Below are 17,306 nucleotides of genomic sequence, written 5' to 3' on the forward strand. Positions count from 1 at the left end.
TCTAAATACAAGTCTACATTTAATGGTCATCATTTTCTATTGCACAAGCTCAAGAGTGGCAAAATCATGGCTAAGTTCATTGGAACTCAAGTCAAGGGCAAGCTTCAAAGGCAAATTTGGGTGCCCAAGAATCTTGTGTCTCACATGAAAGGTATCAAACTTGATCCCATGTGTGTAGGTGAACTACAAAGCCGGTGGAAAGCATTGGGTGCTTGATAGTGGTTGTACACAACATATGCCTGGCAATGTAAATATGTTTACCTCTCTAGAAGATGAGGTAGGTGGACATGATAAAATAACATTAGGTGATAACTCAAAAGCAAATGTGGTAGGTTTGGGTAAGGTGGTAATCTCCAATGTACTTTTAGTTGAGTCTCTTAGTTTCAATTTACTTTCCGTAGCTTAACTATGTAATTTAGGCTTCACACGCTTATTTAGTGATGTTGATATTGTCATTTCTAGCAAGAAGCATAATGATCTAATCTTTAAAGGTTTTAGATATGGACATATATATCTTGTGGATTTTACGTCTAATAAAGCTAGTTTGACAATATGCCTCTTCACCAAGACATCTTTAGATTGGCTTTGGCATCGATGACATGCTCATATTGGAATGAGCTAACTCAAGAAGGCATTCAAGAACAGAATGGTGGTCAATTTGAAGGACGTGATCTTCAAGAAGGACAAATTGTGTAGTGCTTGCCAAGTAGGAAAGCAAGTTGCAAGCTCACATCCTTACAAGCCTATGATATTTACATCAAGACCATTGGAGCTACTACACATACACCTCTTGGGACCAACCACCTCTAAAAGTTTTGGTGGTAATCTCTATTGCTTTGTCATTGTTGATGATTATACAAAATAAGTTGGACTTTCTTTCTAGATGACAAGAGCAAGACCGTTGGGATCTTCAAAAAATTCGCAAAGAGGGCTCAAAATGAGTTTGAAGCAACATTAGTAAAGATCCGAAGCGACAATGGGACGGAGTTCAAGAATACTCAAATTGAAGAGTATTGGGAAGAAAGAGGCATCAAGCATGAGTTTTCATCTACCTACACTCCTCAACAAAATAGTGTGGTGGAGAGGAAGAACAAGACATTGACTACACTTGTAAGAGATATGTTGGATGAGTATGGTATGCCGGAGAAGTTTTGGACGGAAGCAATCAACACGGCATGCCATGCGTCAAATAGAGTGTATCTCCACCGACTATTGAAAAGATGCCATACGAGCTTCTTATTGGGAGGAAACCCAATATCTCCTACTTCTGGGTGTTTGATTGTAAGTACTTCATCTCCAAAAAGAGAGAACGCCTAGGGAAGTTTGAGTGTCATTGTGATATTGGATTTCTTGTTGGTTATGCATCTAACACCAAACCATATAGAGTATTCAACAATACCACCAGTTTTGTTGAATAAACAAGTGATGTGGAGTTTGATGAATCTAATGGCTCCCAAGGATAAGGTATTGCTTGTGATGATATAGGTGATGAACCTTTGAGAGAAGTGATGAAGAAGATGGTCATTGGGGATATCAAGCCTAAGGAGGATGACGAAGACATGCCTACTATTTCCACTCCACATACCTCCTTAGCACCCCAAGTGGATCAAGATGAAGAAAAAGATGAACAACATCTTCCAATACATGATACACACATCTCTCAAGAGGAAGCTCAAGCTCAAGCTCAAGACGTTGGACCACCGCAAGACACACCACAAGAACCACAAGTGAAGCAAACTCATATCTCAAAAGATCACCCAATTGATTTGATCATTGAGAGTTTATCAAAGGGAGTAAGAACTTGCTCTCAATACGTTTCATTTTGTGAGCATTACTTGTCTGTTTCTGTGTGGAACCCACTCATGTAGAAGAAGCCCTCAAGGATCCAGATTTGGTGATGGCAATGCAAGATGAACTTAACAACTTCACCCGCAATAAAGTTTGGATACTTAAAGAGAGGCCTCAAGACAAGAATGTCATTGGTACAAAATGGGTCTTTCGCAACGAACAAGACGAAAACGGTGTGGTGGTTCGAAACAAGGCAAGATTAGTCGCTCAAGGTTTCGCACAAGTGGAAGGCTTGGATTTCGGTGAAACGTTCGCTCCCGTGGTAAGACTAGAAGCTATACGTATCCTTCTTGCATTTGCTTCACATCATAACATTAAGCTTTATCAAATGAATTTGAAGAGTGCATTCTTAAATGGCTTCATTAATGAACTTGTATATATTGAATAACCACCCGATTTTGAGGACCATAGATATTCTAGTCATGTCTACAGTTTCTACACAGCATTCTACGGACTCAAGTAAGCCCCAAGAGCTTGGTACGAGCGTCTTTGCGACTTCCTAATCAATCAAGGGTTCAAGATCGGAAGGGTGGACACCATATTGTTTACAAAGATCATCGACAATGAGTTTTTCTTTTGTCAAATTTATGTTGATGATATAATCTTTGGTTCTACTAACAAGGAATTTTGCAAGGAATTCGAGGACTTGATTTCAAAAGAGTTTGAGATGTCAAGGTTGGCGAGCACAACTACTTCCTTGGGTTTCAAATCAAGAAATTGAAGGAAGGGACTTTCATCCATCAAGAGAAGTACATGAAGAATATTCTCAAAAATTCAAGATGGATGATTGCAAGTCAATCAAGACTCCAATGCCTACCAATGGACATCTCGACTTGGATGAATCGGGTAAATCGATTGACCAAAAGCTTTACCATTCTATAATTGGGTCTCTCCTTTACCTTACCGCATCTAGGCCCGATATTATGTTTAGTGTATGAATGTACCCTCACTTTAAGCTAGTCCTAAAGAATGTCATCTTAGCGCTATAAAAAGAATCAGATATCTTAAGTATACACCTAGCATATGCTTGTGGTATCCCAAAGGTGCTAGTTTCCTACTCTTGGGTTACACGGATTCGGACTTTGCCGGATGCCGTGTGGATCGTAAGAGTACTTCGGGTGGGTGCCACTTGCTAGGGTGGTCCCTTGTTTCTTGGCCTTCTAAGAAGCAAAATTCTGCAGCTTTGTTTAACGCGAAAGCCGAACATATAGCCATCGGAGCATGTTGTGCTCAAATCCTTTATATGAAGCAAACCTTGTTAGACTTTGGTGTTAATCTAAAGAAGGTTTCACTCCTTTCTGACAAAGAGAGTACCCTAAAAAATTGCAAATAATCCGGTTCAACACTCTCGCACAAAGCATATTGATATTCGCCATCACTTCCTTAGAGACCATGTGGCTAAAAATGATATATCTTTAGTGGTGTAAGGTCGGAAGATCAATTAGCAGATATGTTCACAAAACCTGTAGATGAATCCACATTTAGTAGGTTGCGAAGTGAGCTAAACATTATAGATGCTTCAAATATCACGAGATACTTTTGCCATATAGATGCATTCATGATAGGCGCTTGTCTAACCTTCTCAAGATAGTGGTGAACATAGGTTTTGCTTGATACGGTGATTCCTTAGTTTCTCTCAAGGCATATTGTTTGGTTCACCATGAAGAAGCTTGAGAAGGGAAGTAATATGACAAGATAGTTTAATGTATGCTATACATTCACACGCCATATAATTTGCACTCATGTTTAAATTCATGCAATTGTTATGCATTGCATGTGCATTGACGGTAGAGATCACAAAGGAAAATATCACTCTTTGAGAATGTTGTTCGCTTTCCATGTGAACATACACCTCCATAAGTGTGATTAGAAAGATATAAGTGCTTAATGCTTATTGAGTCATGTCCTAGCGAATTTAAAGCCTTAATCTTTGAATTCATAGGCAATATGGCTCAAACATTTCCTTGAAGTTTTCCTCCTCTTTCTTTGATTTTTATTGCCTATTTTGAAATTATTATAAGATAGCTTTTTGGCAAATATTTGAAAATGAATGTTTGAGAGGGTGAGATTTCACTCAAACTAGTCCAAACAAATGTTTTCATTGAGTGTTTGTTTGAAGTTTAGACTCAGCATGAGATTTTAGTTTAGCAGAAATCTTTCCTTCTCACTGGATGATCCGGTGCTCTCTTGGTTAATCTCAACGGATCATCCGATGCTTGGTTGTCGGTGTTTGCTAAGATCTCTGGAAATCTGTTCGGTGCTCTTCAAGTTGGCTTCACCGGACCTTCTGGTGTTCATTTTAGAGGCAGGAAATTCTCAATGGAAAGAAATAGTTTGGCGAGTTCAAAATTCACTTCACTGGACCATCCGGTGTGCTTATTAGAATTTTTAAGACAAAACGGTCCGGTGAGCATATGTTTAGACTTCGGACTATCCAGTGTTCAGATTTCACAGGAGATGCAAAATTTCAAAGGTTCTGTTAAATGGTGCGGTGCTTTGTCCGATGCTCATTCCTGTCATCTGAACAATCCGGTGTTCATAATATCGGCGGGACCCACCTGTCATATCTCTCTCGTCCGCTCGGCCTCTTCTCTTTCAAACCCAATGCCTGAGTTTTCGTGTCCACCGCCGTTTCACTGTCTCAGCGCCGCCCCGCTCCGCGCCTCCTATTCCTGTACCAAAGCTTACCGTCGGGCCTCCACCACTATAGACGCCACTAGCCGTCCCTCAGAACTGCCGCTGCGTAGCCACCGCCGACCCACAAAAACCAGCGCCGCCGCTGCTCGAGATTTCATGGCCGCCGCAGCTATAGCTCGCCGGCGGCAAATTGAGCTCCCCTTAAGTATCCAGATTATCTCTCTCTCTCGTGGTGAGCTCATGTTCTTCAAGTTCTCCAAATTCCCTAAACCCTAGCTTGAATTTCCTCAAATTCACTCAAATTAATGCAAAATTCGAGCAAAATTGAGTTAAATTGCTTCAATTAAGGTCATATCTTATGCAATTGGACTTCAATTACTATTGCAGTCTTGAATCCCTAGCATGTTCATCAAAAATATCCTCAAATTTGGGCTTAGGATTCAATTTCAGGTAAATTTCATTCAAATTTCAAACACCTGAAGCTCTCGCTCATCCATATTGCATCTTTTGATCTTTACATGGGTCGTGAGCACCGTGACAAGGGTAGGGCCGTCGAGCAGCATAAGAAGAAAACAAAAGAGTAGAAGGAGTGGGATCGAGCGATTGCAGCCGCCGATGCTCCAGTTTCTCAGCGAGGACTGTAGATGAGAGGCACAGATATGACTCCGCCGTGTCGGTCCACCCACACTTGTCAGGCAACTGGGTTGGGATCGATTCCGTCTGGCCAGGAGAGCTGGAAGAGGGGTCGTCAGGAGCCTCAGGAAGAGTCTGAGTTGCAGGCACAGCAGCCACTGCCGCAAGAGAAATCAGGTTGTTTGACTTGACCTCTTATAGGTCCCCCAGGATAAAGAAGCTCATATTTGTGCCGATTGGCGAGTGGTTTACCCCACAGAGGGATGAGGGGGTCAACCTCAGGTTCTAGACTATTCTCCAGGAGAGCTTTCACGCTTCTTATCTCAAGAGGAGAGTTAGTCTGAGCATGCAAAAGAAGATTAACTGACATTATCTTGAGTTGGTAGCTGGTGGAGTTGATATGAGAGCTCACTTTGAGTCTATTCCTGGACTAGCTGAGTTGGTGTCTGGAGTTTGCCAGTATGTTGAGGATTGGGTGAGAGTGTTCTATGCCACAGTCTAGATAGCACCCGAGAGGAACTTCATTCAGTTTATGTTCCAATGTGAGAGCTTCAGACTCTACCGAAACAACATTTTAGAGGCGTTGGGTCTTCAGGCGAGCTCCCGATGATTACACAAGTTTGTTCATCCTCATGCTCAGCCACCCCGCTGTCCTCTTGTTTGTGGAGTCTTCCTGACAAACGATGAGATACGACCGATCTTCAGGCCGCCTTTTGCCCCAGGATCATCGAGAGTCCCAGATATGCTTATTCCTGAGGCAAAGGCTTTACATATGGCATTGAGACATAGCCTTCTTCCAAGGATTGGATATGGAGAGGTGATCACCAGTTTGCAGCAGTGGTTGATACTCTCCATCCTCACTCACCAGAGATTTGATGTGGTTGATTTGATTCTTTGTGAGATTGAAGATGTGATTGCTGAGGGGATGACCATGGCTAGACAGCAGCCTTATGCACATTTCATATCCCACATGATTGCACATTCGATCAGATTCTCTTAGTTCATCAAGGCCTACGAGTAGTCTCCTACACACTATCATGTGTATGCTCCCACAGCACCTTCAGACAGGCGACGAGGCTAGCGTATGATGTTTCAAGCTTAGGAGCGGATGCCAATTGATGTTAGAGAGAGAGCAGCAGCTGAGGATCAGGCCCTTGTAGCGACCGAGGTAGCGCTCCTGCACGCATTCTACTTGAGTGACAGCGACTCGGATTCTTCAGATCTTGAGTTCTTCCCACCAGTCGCTAGGTCACATGATGCTGAGGCTGTAGGGTATTCTCAGGCTGTTCCCACTTCTACAGTCCTTCAGTACCTGAGACAGCGACCTCTATGCCCCCTACTGCATCACCATCTAAGTTTATTCTTATTCTTCAACAGATGCAGCAACAGCAGGCAGCCCAGGCAGAGCAGCAGGCCAAGCTACAAGCAAACATGCTTCAGCAGCAGGAGTAGCAACTCATGATGATGCAGTCACTCCAGCATCAGCAGCAGGCTACCTTAGTAGCTCCTCAAACCGATCGAGAGAACAATGACCACATATTCACATTGCCTTCAGCTGCCAGTTGCTCCTCGGGCTCCAGCCCCAGCACCTAGTACTCTCCCAGGCAGTGTTAGTGGTCTCTTGGGAACACTAGTGTCAGCATTCCCTTTGTCACCCCTTTTCAGCACCGGTGTATTTTCTCAACCTATTGGGACTACGACGAGGCTAGTTCTACCTTCGTTGTCTACTCCTATCACTGGCGCTCTTCGCTTTGAGGCCTCTCCATAGCAGACAGTGCCTTCTCAGCAACCATCCATTCAGACTCCTCCAGTCGTTCAGTCTGCCTTCAAGGAGCTTGATGTAGCACTTCAGGAGATGACTACTCAGGGCACTACTATTACTACCAGCTCGGCCCCAGCTACAATCTCAGAGGCACCATTAGAGTCAGCTCAGCTTCCTCAGCCAGTTGTTGGCCTCGCAACTGTTGAGCTATCGAATTCAAATACCGACTCAAGCTCACAGTTTGAGGTGCAACCATCTCCAGCAGCGCCGACTTCTTCCTCTCCTCTGGAAGTTTAGGAGTGTGCTCTTTTTGGTGCTTAGATGCCAAAGGGGGAGAGAGTCTAGGTGATAGGGGGAATCTTTTGGAGAGAGATAGATGAGTGACTAGTAAGCTTTTTAGTTTATAGACTTAGGGGGAGCTTGGGTAGTATAGGGTCGGAGTGTTCGATCTTTATGGATTTTGATATAATTATAAGGTATTTGTTTCTTAATCGATGTGTTTTTCTTGTCATCGCATTGCGTTTCCTTTCGTGCTCTTTTTTAATTCTTATTCTACTAGCATGATAGGTTGTTCTAGTACTAGGCTTTCTCTTGCTTACTTGTTATATGACGTTCAATGCCTAGTATGATAGGGTATTCTTCATTTTCATTTCCTTATTTCTATTTGTGTTGTCATCAATCACTAAAAGGGGAGAGATTGTAGCATCTAGGCCCCTAGGTAAGTGGTAAGTATTTCAGTGATTAATGGCAACCGTATCTTTATGACTAATGCGTATGTTTTGAACGAAATCAAAATTCTTTAGTTCACAATGATTGAATGGTTTTTCTTAGTCCCTCATAAAATTATATTGATCGATCAAAGGACATTTGCATCAATATTAAGGATCTTCTAGTTTAAGTGTCACAATGTGATGAAGGACACTTAGACTAGACATAGGTCTCCTTTTTGTCCTTTGACCATACTTGTTTCTTAATCGATGGCCGCCCTCGCGAGGGGCTACTGTTGGGGGTCGTTATAAAGGACCCCCGATGGCCCCTTGGCTTAATTAGCTCAGCCTCCCAAAGGCTCGGCCTATCAAAGCCTCGGCCTTCCGAAGCCCCGGCCTTCCGAAGCTCAGCCTCCCGAAGGCTCGGTCTCCGAGGCTTCAGCCTCCTGAAGCTTTCCCCTTCCAAAGCCACGGCCTTTGGGAGCTCAGCCTCCCGAAGGCTCGGTCTCTGAGGCTTCGGCCTCCTATTGCCCGGGCCCCAACAAAAACACACTACAGCGAACGTTGTGATACTCCTCTCCCAGAGTCACACATTTTTCTATCATCAATATATTCGTGGTGTTTCTTCCTCTCAAACTTAATCTCCAAGCTTGAGTCACCTCCTTAGAAGAAACTCTCGCCGTACTTGCTAGGGCAAGACGAACTCTTGCTCCAACAGTGCGCTGTTCGTGAAGATTTGAACACAGAAGTGCTAAGAGATGTAGGATGCCACCCAAGAAAAAGACCACCAAGGTCGCATTGGTAGCAGCTGACCCCCCAGTCATGCCTTCGTGGTAGTCCAGCCAGCTATATGTGGCCGGCACCAACAACGGCCAATCACCCAGGGGGAACGGGAACCTTACAGCCACCACCGACCCAGCCATAACTACAGCCGCGGGCAACACTGAAGGGTTTTCTACCCCGAAAACCCAGCAGGAGCAAGACGAGGCCCCCGCTTCGCCCCTAGGGGCTGCGGCCGGTGCTGCCGCCGGAAACATAGCTCCGCCCGAGTGGCAATCATGCTTGGCGGCACTCCTAGCGCAGATGGAGGAGCTACGGACGGCCATACGGGTCGACCAGGAAGCTACCCACACCTTCGCCGTCACTACCGGGATGGCCGGCGCATTTTCAACCCAAGCTCCATGAACAGGTGAGCCCCTCGGTGCAAGGACATGACCCGTTCAGTCCTTGGAGCCCCGGGGCCGGTGTCGTGAGGACCCCCTGCAGGACCACGACTCTCCCCTGTGGGCCAACCTGCAGGCCACGGCCTTCCCAGCAGGTTTTCGAACCCCAAAGTTGCCCAAATTTAAAGGTGATTCAGACCCCGACGAGTTTGCCCGATCCTACGCCTTAGCCATAGATGCTAGCGGGGGCGGACCGGCCACCATGGCTAAGTGCTTCCCCCTCGCCCTAGAAGGGGTGGCCATACGCTGGTTCTGGGCGCTGGACGCCGACACCATTCACACCTAGTCCCAACTCCGTGACCTCTTCTGCAGCAACTTACAGGGCACCTTCATAAAACCAGTAACCTCAGGCAGACTGTTCACTATCAGGCAGGGGCCACATGAAACCCTCTAGGACTACTTTCGAAGGTTCTCCCAGACCAAAGCCCAGATTAGGGGCATATCAGACTCTTTGTTCATCGATGCCGCAACCCAGGGCCTGGCCAAAGGCCACCTGTATGATCGATTAAACCGGCGTCCAATACGCACGCTAGAAATACTCATGAGCAAGTTTAAGGAATATGCGCGGGCAGAGGAGGAAAAGCTCCGCTGGAGGTGCTCACAAGCTGGCGAAGCTGCCTATGCTAATACCGAGAGACCACACTCACTCGCAGGCTGGATCGTCACATGCCCTTGCTCCCCCGACAAAAAGTAGCTTCAAGGAGGCCCGTACCGCCGGGTCCCAAAGGGGGCGGCAACGGCAACGCCGAAACATCAGAAATATCAGCCCAAGCTATGGGGCTTCGAACCAAGGCCACCCCAGGGGACACGACTGAGGACACTCTGGAGGCCTCTCAGAGCGAAGCCACGCCCCAAACCAGCGTTTCGAGGAAGAATCCTGGTGCACTCTACACGGCGTGAGACGAGGGCATAATACCAATAACTGCCGAACCCTTACTACCTTCCGAGAGGAGTACCTCGGGAGGTAGGCAACCTTCGCCTCCAACGGCGAGGCCCCCATTGGGCAGTCCAAAGATCACAAGCCATCGGCCAACCGACGGGTCGACTACCTGGCCCCACAAAATCCTCCGCAACTGGCCCTACCTTCACCACCCCAGTCATCCCTAGAGCAGTATAGTGACGACGGAGTGCGGAGCAAACAGATCATCTTCGCCATTACCGACGGAGGGAGCTCCGGAGGCACTTCGAAACGACAGCGACGAGACTACGCCTATGAGGTACACCACATTAGAGCAACTAGCATCCATCAACAGGCCCCCGACTAGGTCGACGCCCCCGTAACATTCATCGTCGATGACTCTGAACGGTTAAAATTTCCCCACTCGATGCCCTGGTCATCTCAGCCAATATTGCCGAAGTCGAGGTCCAAAGAATATTGGTCGAAGGAGGTAGCTCGGCGAACCTCCTATTCGTGCAAGCCTTCGACCAGCTCCAAATTCTGCGAAGCCAGTTCTCACCAAGTAGTAGACCCCTACAGGGATTCAATGGAGCCCCCCTCAACGCCCTGGGACAGATAGAACTCCCGGTCCTCTTCGGCGAGGGCTCTGCATCATGATCTGAGGTTATCACCTTCGACGTCGTGGACGTACCGTACGCCTACAATGCCATCCTGGGATGGGGGACCCTGAATAGATTCGGAGTTGTACCCCATCACAATTACCTCTACCTAAAAATACCCGGACCCTAGGGGCTAATAACCATCCACAACGACCAAGACCTGGCTAGACACATTGAGTATGGGCATCTTGCTTCGCTCCCCAGTCGCCATATCCACACTATGACACGGGAGGACTCGAAAGATCCTCCATTGGCGCACCCCGAGCACCGCTACCCTCCGAGGCCACAGCCAGAAGGGGATATAAAGCTAGTCCTCATACACCAAGACCAACCCGACCGGACCTTCCAAATAGGGGCAGACCTCGCCTTCGGGCAGGAAGCCCAACTTCTAGCCGTCTTACGGAGTAACCTCGACATCTTCGCATGGTCCTCGCAGGAACTCCCAGGAGTCAACCGCAACATCATCGAGCACTCGCTCTAGGTCGACCCGAAGGCAAGGACTGTACGCCAGGGGCTTTGTAAGCTCTCTCCGGAGCAGGCAGAAGCCGCAAAAGAAGTCCAGAAGATGCTGAAAGCTGGTGTTATCCGAGAGGTTATCCACTCCAATTGGCTCTCCAACACTGCCCTGGTCAAAAAACATAGCGAAAAACGGCGTATGTGCATCGATTTCATGTCATTAAACAAAGTATGCCCCTGGGATCTGTACCCTCTCCCCCACATCGACCAGCTGGTGGATTCGCAACCGGGAGGCGATGGGACGCATCGGCAAGTGGGCGGTAGAGTTAGCCCCCTTCATGGTAAGGTTCGTAGCCCGCACCACCGTAAAATCCCAAATCTTGGCAGGCTTCATCGCCGAATGGATCCCGACACCAACCGAACCCACCACTCCCAAGACATCTAGACCATCCACACCGATGGAGCATACTGCTCCACGGGCGCTGGAGCTACGTGGTCCTCATCTCCCCCACAGGCCAGCTGGTTCAATACGCCACCCGCCTAGATTTCAAGATGACCAACAACATAGCCGAATATGAGGCCATCCTCTTAGGCCTCCGAAAGGCCCGAGCCTTAGGAGCAGCCAGAGTCATCATCCAAACCGACTCTCCGATCGTTGCCGGTCACGTCAACAAGGACTTCCAAGTCCAGCATCCAGACATGATAACATACCTCGAGGCCATTCGCAAAGCTAAGGCACACTTCCGTGGCATATCAATACGAAGCATACCATGGGCAGACAACAATCAGGCAGACATCTTAGTAAAGGCTACAACCACGAGTAAAGACCCACTAATAGGCACCTTCCTCGAGACCCTACACCAGCCGATCGCCAGAACCCTTGACGAGACAGCCGTCGCCATCCTCCGCATCCGAACTACGGACTAGAGGGCCCCCTCCTATCATTCCTGAGAGGAACAGCAAAACCAGAAGACCCAATTGCACTCCGCCGCATCCAACATCGCGCTAGGGGCTACCATCTCATATATGACGCCCTTTACAAGATAGGTGTCTGCGCTCCCCTCCTTTGATGCATTACAGAACAAGAAGGAGCCAACCTCCTCAGGGCAATACACGAATGCCTTTGCGGCAATCATCTGGTGCCTCGTGCTCTAGCCGGTAAGGCACTTCGCCAGGGGCTCCACTGGCCTACGATCATGTCCGATGCGGAGGAACTCGTCCGCACCTGCTAACGATACCAATGGATGGGACGATGAAGCCACCAACCTCCAACTCCTTTACAACCAATCCCCCCTGTCTGGCCCCTAGCTCGTTGGGGTCCATTTCCCCGCACCAAAGGGAACCTCCAGTACGCAGTGGTCACATTAGAATATTTCTCCAAATGGGTCGAGGCAAAACCCCTCACCGCGATCACATAAAAAAATGTCCAGAAATTCTTCTGGAAGAACATCTGCCACTTCGGCATCCCATGACAGTTCACGGCGGAAAACGGCACACAATTCGACTCTGGGCCTTTTAGACAGTTCTGCGATGACCTCGGCATCGAATTATGCTTCGCAGCAGTTCGACACCCTCAATCCAATGGAGCCGTCGAAAGGGCCAATGGCAACATCCTTTCCGGTCTAAATCACCACCTCATCGGCTTAGCTCGAGGCTTATGGGTCGACAAATTGCCCAAGGTTTTATGGTCCCTCCGCACCACAGTCACGCGGGCCACCGGGTTCACACCCTTTCACCTCCTATACAAAGACGAAGCCATGCCCCCACCGAGGTCAAGGTCTGCTCATTCAGGGTACAACTCCCACAAACTGATGGAGAAAGGGAGCTCTCCCTCGACCTTACCGAAGGCACGTGGCTCCACACCATTCAAAACCTAGATCACTACATTAAGAAACTAAGGCTTGGTACGATCCAAGGGTTACGCCACGAAACTTCAAACCCGGCGAACTTGTGCTTCGACACACCCTAGCCCTGGGAAAGCTACGCTACAAATGGGAAGGCCCATACTTGGTCCTCATGTCTAACAGACCCGGCTCCTACCGACTGGCCGATACAGAGGGGACCCCCCTCGAACACAGTTGGAACGCAGAGACCCTCCGCAAATATTATGTATAAAGAACCCCAGGCTCAATACCCCTGAAAAGAAACCCCACATCTTGAAGGCATAAAGTCTCCGTGCTGGATGGGCATTCCGTCCGCCATCTTTAAGGTCTCGCCAACCTACGTGGCGGATAGGCAAAGACCGCTCCAGCATCTTGAAGGCATAAGCCTCCGTGCTGGATAGGCATTCCGTCCGCCATCTTTAAAGTCTCGCTAACCTATGTGATGGATAGGCAAAGACTGCTCCAGCATCTTGAAGGCATAAACCTCCATGCTGGACAGGCATTCTGTCCGCCATCTTTAAGGTCTAGCTAACCTACGTGGCGAATAGGCAAAGACCACTCCAGCATCTTGAAGACAAAAGTCTTCGTGCTGGACAGGCATTCCGTCCGTCATCATTTGGGCCTAGCAAACCTAAAATGGCGGATAGGTAGTGCCTTCATACCGGACAGGCATAACACCCCCTGTCATTTCTAAGGCTAGGCCGCCCTAAACATGGTGAGGTAATAAAACCCCAACAAAACTAAAAGTCTATCACTCGACCCTTCGATGCCCCTCGAAGTCTCGCACCCCATGGCCAGCGAATAACCACAGGATGCGAAGGGGATAGGACAAGGGGCACAAGCGAAATGTCAGCGTGATCAATCATAAAAAAGGAGAGGAAAAGGAAACAAAAACAACAAGCTAACACAATACAAGTCTTTTTATACAGTTAACCGCTGTACATCGAATTTATGCCCAGCAAACTAGCTAGCCTACTACATCCCCATGTACCACTACAGGAAGATGAGGGTGCCCGACCGTCACACCTCCCGAACACACCACGGGACCTGGAGAATCATCCATGACAACTGCGCACGGGACGCCGACACGAGCCCCTTCCACAAGAAGGGCTCCTGCCCGAAACAGAGTCTCGACCCTGGGAAGACGAAGGATCCACCAGGAAGGGATACGAGTCGAAGGCCGAGAAGTCCAGCTCTTCCTCCTGCCCCGCTGATGAGGCCTCCATGGCCTGTGCCTCCTCCTCCTCCACCTTCACCTAACCCAAGATAGACTCGAGGATTTCCGAAGGCACCCTTCCGTCAAAACCCCGGGGAAAGACAAAGCGCCGTAAGAAGCGTGAGCTGGCAACCTCCCGGGCCGTTCGGGCCGCACACCAGTCATCTCTTGCAATAAAGCATACATTCGGAGTGGACACCAGGGGATCCTCCAGCTCGACCTTAACCAAAACGTTGGCGGCCACCTGCAGGTCAACACGCCCATCAGAATCGCGAGGCATAACAAAATGACTCTGCCAATGAATGAACGGATTAGCCCCCGACACACGAGACGCACTTGGTCCTCCCCCAGAGGCGCTATCCAAGGTACGCATGAGGCCTCCTCCGGCCTCAGGCCACCGTACCTATACATGCAGAGCAGACTCTGGTTAAAACTCAAAGGCACAAACATCCCAGAGACAACACAGGTAAAACACAGGATGACAAGCGCGGTTTCCATCAAATAAAGGAAAGATTATATACATAAAGCAGAAGGAGGCAGTCAGCATACAAGAACTCAACCCCCTCCCTGGGAAAGAAAAGAAAACAAAGATAGTCGTTGTAGAGCTAACCTCCGTGGCATCCACGCTTAGCTCCGGCAGGGCAACAATGCCAGACAAAGCTCCCCCAGAAGGCCGCGAAGCGTCCGTAGACTCTGGGTGAAGCACCAGACCTCCCAACGAAGAACTCAGGCGAAGCCCCTCGAGGCACCCGGAGTCCCCTGACCGGCCATGAAGCGCAACATCACGCTCCAGCCATGCTTCGCCCATACACCGTGATGGAAGCTCTCCAAGGCTGCGCAAATCTCCACCGGAGGTGCCTCTGGTTGGAAGGCCTCGACCATGGAGTCCGGCACCTGCCGCTCAGTGCTTCGAAGGGACCAACCCCTGCCTGGTGCAGCAGGGTCAGCTGAAGTGCAGTAGCCACACAAGCGCTGGACCTCGCATAGACCTCCGCAGCCCTAACCATAACCTTCACGGTGGACCGAAGCTAGCAGAGCAGCATGACCGACACCTCCGAGTCAGAGGGCAGTGGCGGACACCTAGCCCCTAGGCCGCTCATGGCATCAGAGGTATCCGGGCCACCTCTGACGCTAGTGCCATTAACTGCTGGCACTCCGAACGTAGTGCCCCCTCCGACTCCCAAACCTCCTCCAGCTCTCGCCCCATATGTCGTCGCCGCCACCCTGGCCCTCGCCTTCGGATTGATCGCTCACGCTCCCAACCCGCCTAAGGCGCTTCGTACGAACTAGGGGCACCTCCGACGACTTGGCCGCCGAACCAGTATGCGAGCCTCCAGATGTTGAAGGCCGCCGGGCTTGGAGCGTCCTCGCACGAATGGGGGGGCCTGCACGTGCTCATTTTCCCTAGGCTTTGGAGGATCCCACCATGCTGGAGCCCCCACGCTAAGGTTAAAGCAGACACGATTGTATCGCTCCCAACTCCGTGCCAAGGCCACCCGCTGCTCCCTCTTCGCGATAGTAGAGGGGCCCAGGATCACCTCCGCGATCTACGCCGCATCCTCCAGTGGGAGGCAGCTCTCTAAAAGTAAAAACACAGCTCACATCGGCAGATCGAGAACACAACTACAAAGGGAACTCACAGGCACTGACGGGCGGACCGGAATACACCTTCGGCCACTCTTTCGCACCTTGCTCGAAAATGCAGTTCCAGCTCGTTTGAAGGGGCTGAACACGCAACACGGTGAACTCCTCCACGAGGTCACGCATGCTCAACTTCTTGGCCACTGTCCGGAGAAGGGCCAGCCGTGAGGCAAACTGGTCATCCGTAATCCCCGTCTTCGGATCCGGAACATACGTGATATCCCAGTTCATGGAGCAAAGGGGCGTTGCAGGGCCAACACTGTAGTAAAACTATCGCTGCAACTAGCCGATATACCACTGACCGTTAATGGCCTTTGCCGGGAAGGCATCGTGATGTTGCGGTCGTATCTGGAAGTTGATACTCCCGAAACTAAGGGGCCTCTTCGTCCCCTCGACCTTGATCAACTTTGGCTGGCAGCGGGCAAAGTGGAGGGTCGCGAAGAAATACGCCCTCCCTTCACACCCCTCCACCCGCATGGCCCACCCAAAAGTGGCCAAGCAGGCAATGGCGTTGGCGTGGAGTTGTGGAACCTTCATGTATAAGTGGTGGAGCACCTCTTCAAGCAATGACACCGAGGGAAAACCTAGGTCCGCCTCGAAGAAGGCTTCAAACACCACGACCTCATGGGCTAGAGGCTTCAGGACCTCCTCGCCCAGCGAAGGCTGAGCGACAGCTTAGGACCATCTTCCCCTCCCTAACCATCCGGTCGAGCTCCACATCACCGATGACAGACGCTCCCAGCGCAGTGGTTTGCCGGGAGTCGCTTTTGCTGGCACACCGGAGCTCCACTCCCGGCGGCGGCCCCATCAACAACAGGGAAGCCGATGACACCTGAGGGTCCCCCGTCGCGGCTACTCTGGCCATCTCCCCCGCAGTCCGAGTTTTGGCTTCACTCGGGGTACTCAAGTTATCCATATGAATCGCAAGAGGGTGGCGAAAGGCGCTGGATTACGAGAGAGAGGGTAGTAGGGATCAAGGAACAACTCACACAAGGAAAAAGGCGCCAAAGACAAAGGCAGATGAGAACGAGGAGTCGGCGAAAGGGTTGCTGTGGGCAATCCCCCTCCTTTTACAAATAGGGAGAAACTTGCCCCCTCCAGGCGGCAGGTGCACACGCCATCCTTTCTCCTGCTAGGCCGAAATCATGTGGGAGCAAAACCGACTCCCTTGCCCCCCCCCAACGACAGGACAACATGTGTCCCTTACCCCACCAGATAGGGCAGGACTACACCTCTCCCTAGGGCGCATTCAATGCCCCTGTCGCCAACATCATCCAACATGCCGTTCCGTCACCCAGGTCAAATCGTCCCGGACAAGCCAAGCTATTCTCGAACCAAGAGCCATCAACCACAAACTAGGGACCGCCGGAGGCCTTGCTCCGAAGGAACCGCGGGCCTAACCACTCCGCTGGCCACCCTCCCGATGGGCTAGAGCTCAGCCTCCCAAAGGCTCGGTATCCGAGGCTTCGGCCTCCTGCCGCCTGGGCTGGCTTCTCAGAGGTTACTGAGTGAGTCATCAGACCTCAGGAAAAATCTGCCAAAAGAGAAGAACCAGTCGTACTTTGCTTGCGAGGAGGTGACCAGCATTAAATACCTAGGCTTAGTGGACGCCGCTCTGACACCCTGGCACGATGGTACCTATCCTGACACCCCTGGCTATGCGGCACCGGGCCGCACTTGGCAACCGGCTCGCCCCCTTCAGGGGGCAGGCACCACAATAATTACCACGGTGGATATTTATCT

This window comes from Phragmites australis, chromosome 5 (genome assembly GCF_958298935.1).
Source record: "Phragmites australis chromosome 5, lpPhrAust1.1, whole genome shotgun sequence".
Taxonomy (NCBI): domain Eukaryota; kingdom Viridiplantae; phylum Streptophyta; class Magnoliopsida; order Poales; family Poaceae; genus Phragmites; species Phragmites australis.